Consider the following 3,544-nt stretch of genomic DNA (forward strand, 5'->3'; position numbering starts at 1 on the left):
AATATAAACGTGGAGTTTATAGGGCCCTCAGAAATAGTGTGAGTAATGTGACTACGGAACAGATTCACTGAGCATGTGTAGCACTAGGTCAAGGGCAGTGTCAGTGGTGATCCAATGCCCAGCCCACAGGCTTCCTAGATCATTTTGTAATAATAATGCATGGTGCTTATTTATACACACTGCCTCCAGGGATCTAATGAGCGAAATGCACTGGACTGAGCTCCTGAGGGCAGGAGCATTCATCTCTGTGGCCTCATGTTTGGCACATTGTCTGGCAATGTTTGCCTAAAGGAGCAGCTGAAAGCAAAGCATCATTTTTTGAGAACAAGGTCCACCATTTGGTGAGTCTCTCCACTGGAGCCCCAGGTCCCAGAGGCTGGATAACTGGGTCCCTGAGTCCTGGTAGACCCAAGGGTTTTGCCTCACTGGTTTAAATGAGGTGCTACTTTTGGCTTTTAAAACAAAGTGCTGAGGGGTGTTCCAGCTGCTGCAAAACAGTTGTCTTTTAGACAGTGTCATGACCACCAGAGCATTCTATCTCATCACCCTGCAGCCTCCCCAGCTGCTGCTAGTACCTGCAGGCAGCTCAACAACTCAATTTCACTTAGGCTCCATGCTTCTCCACATAAAAGGATGCTTCCCTGCTCGGTTCTCCTTCTACCTGGTGTGGAACTAGCCATGTTTACCCAGGTTATGCTCCTCGCAAGTTGTGTAGCCTTGGGCAAAACCTCGAATTGGTCTGTACAATAGTGCTCTCTGCCCTACTGCCCTCACAGGGTAGTGTAAAGGTCAACTAAAAACTCTGGAAAAAAGGCTTAGTCAACTGAAAGGCTGTACACAATGTTAGTTATTAAATCTGTGTTCCATGCAAGAGACCAAAACGCAACAAAATGGGGGGCGGGGAAGAATCCCACACTTCTTGGTAACTGAGAGAAGATGGAGCCTCAGGTAAGAGCATCTCCTGTTTCCCTGGGATAATAGAATAAGGAGAGTTTGCATTCCTTCAAGCTAGAGACTTTTGTCTAAGAACGCTTTGTATCTTCCCACTCTGCTTTGATGTTGGACAGGGGGCCAGCATGGCAGATTATAATGTTTTCACTGGCAGGGCTCTGGTCTCATTCACTTTTATTTTTACTGGGGCTTGGTATGTAATAGATATCAGGCAGTGGATGGGTAAATTTACTGCCAAGTCAAACTTTAGATAGCACATTTCTAATCAAGCTGCTTTTACTTATACAGTTTATAAAACACTTTCACTTTGGGATGATGAAAAGGTTCTGGAGTTGGAAGATACTGATGGTTGCATGTAATATTGTGAATGTACTTAATGCCACAGAGTTGTACATTTAAAAATGGTTAAAACTAGAAATTTTATGTTATGTAAATTTTACCACAATACATTAAAAAGAAAAAAACCCACCTTCACAATCACTTATATTCCATGAATGAATGAAGGATAGGTTCTCTTCTATGCCCAACAACTGGACTCAAAGATACTCAACGTTTATCTCAGGTTATATTCAGAGATGAAGGAACAGGAAAGGAAAACAAGCTTACTTATGGCCTTCAGAGCTTCAGAAAACTTGAGGACACATCTAGAAACCCACAGTATACATTAACATGCCATAAAAATACCATGACAACAATCCCCAGGCTCTCCGTCCCTGGAGGGCCTCAAGTCAACACCACCCCATTCCCACTCAGCCAGGGGAGGGCTTTCAGTGCTCCTGGAATTCCTGCCCCTGTCCAATACATACTTCTCTTTAGGAGTTTGGATCTGCCTCCTGTTAATAAGCTCCTGGGACAGGACCTTTATATCCTATATGCCAACAGGAGCACCTAGCCTGGCCCCAGTGTAGAGATTCAGTAAGAGTGTGTTGAATGACAATAAAAAAGTGAGTGATAAATGTCTTTTGTTATTTCTAGAATTTTGTTCCATCGATTACAGCAAAAAATACATTCATTAGCACCCAGAAATATTTTGGTTTTGCAAGATTTAGATTGTAATAATTTATGGTAAAGAGACTAGGAAGTATCATAGAAGAATTGAAGTGGGAGAGGGACCAGAATACTGTGTTCAAGGAGGGCTGACTTTAGTGTTATACTTGTTCTGAGTGACTCAGGAGGGTCTGAAATGTAGAGCATGTGGGTTGCTGTTTATCCCAAGGAAGTTTATCTTCCTGAGCACTGTCCAGCACTGGAATGGGCTGACTCACTGGGTAGTCAGTTCTTTGACACTAGAGGTGCTCGAACAGATGTTGAACACTCTGCTTTTAGGAATGCCAGTGAGAAACTAGATACAGTGAATTGCAGGCTCCCCACCCCCGACTCCTAGTCTAGGATTTGTTTGAGCTGAGATGAAAGTAAAAGGTTGTAGTATAAGGCAGCAGCTCCCAACTCCCAGACCATGAATTGGTATGGTCAGTGGCCTGTCAGGAACCAGGCTGCACAGCAGGAGGTGAGCAGCGGGCAAGGAGCAAAGCTTCATCTGTATTTGCAGCCACTCCCCAGCGCTAGCATCACTGCCTCAACTCCACTTCAGATCATCAGGAGTTAGATTCTCATAGGAGCGCTGGTCCCTGGTGCCAAAAATGTTGGGGACCACTGATACAAGACATGACAGGGAGTCAAGATGGGCCAAGCTAAGAAGCCTTCTTGAACTAGGAGAATGTTGAGCAAGTTTATTTCTCTAGTTTGGTTTCCTATTAATCCTCCTTCACTTTCTCTCCTGCTCTACCTATTCCCCCACTTTCTCTCCCTTTCTTCCTTTCATGCTCTCCACCATCTTCCCCACTCCCACCCCAACCCCGCCCCAACCCCAGCCTGTGCTCCCACAGTCAGGGAGTGGAAAGCACCTGGCCTAAAAGTCTACCAGAGAGATTAGGGCTTCAACAGCTTCCCCCGGCAAGGGGAGAGGTGCTGAATCCTTGCCAACGTCCTGCCAGCTCCTCTATTGTGGCAAGTGAAATTACCAGCTTCACACTTTGGGTCTATTTAAATCAGCCTTTCATGGCTGACGGATTTAAAAATATGCTAGAAGTCAGCATCTTAAACACAAGAAACACAAACAAGCAGATGAGGCTGCATTTTCCTTCCTCTGCGCCCTCCCCTCCCTCTTTCCCTCCCTCCTCCTTCTCTCCTGCCTCCTCCCAGAGCAGTTTTCATTCATGAGGCCCATCTTTCCCCCATCCCCATCCCTCCCCTTTTCTCAATGGCATGAAATAGAAGGCTGGGCAGTGGCCAGGAGGCCCTGGATGCCCTAGGTTCCCTCCTCAACTCAGTGGGAGATAAGTACGACCACCCTGTATGAATGTTGGGCGCCCCTACTCCCAGCTCACTGCCTGCATGAGCGGTGGTCTTCTGCATCGACTACTATGTGCAAATGTAGCACCAGACTGAATACAGAGCTGGATTCACCAAGTTTCCTCCTGTCACAGATGAGGAAACTGTGGCCCAGGCAGGAGAAGTGACTTGCCAGGGTCTCAGGTCAGTGAGAGGCCATGCTGGCTCCTGGTCCACTGTACTGTATATCCATACTTGGCCT

This window comes from Pteropus alecto, unplaced genomic scaffold, assembly GCF_000325575.1.
Source record: "Pteropus alecto unplaced genomic scaffold, ASM32557v1 scaffold76, whole genome shotgun sequence".
NCBI classification, from domain to species: Eukaryota; Metazoa; Chordata; class Mammalia; order Chiroptera; family Pteropodidae; genus Pteropus; species Pteropus alecto.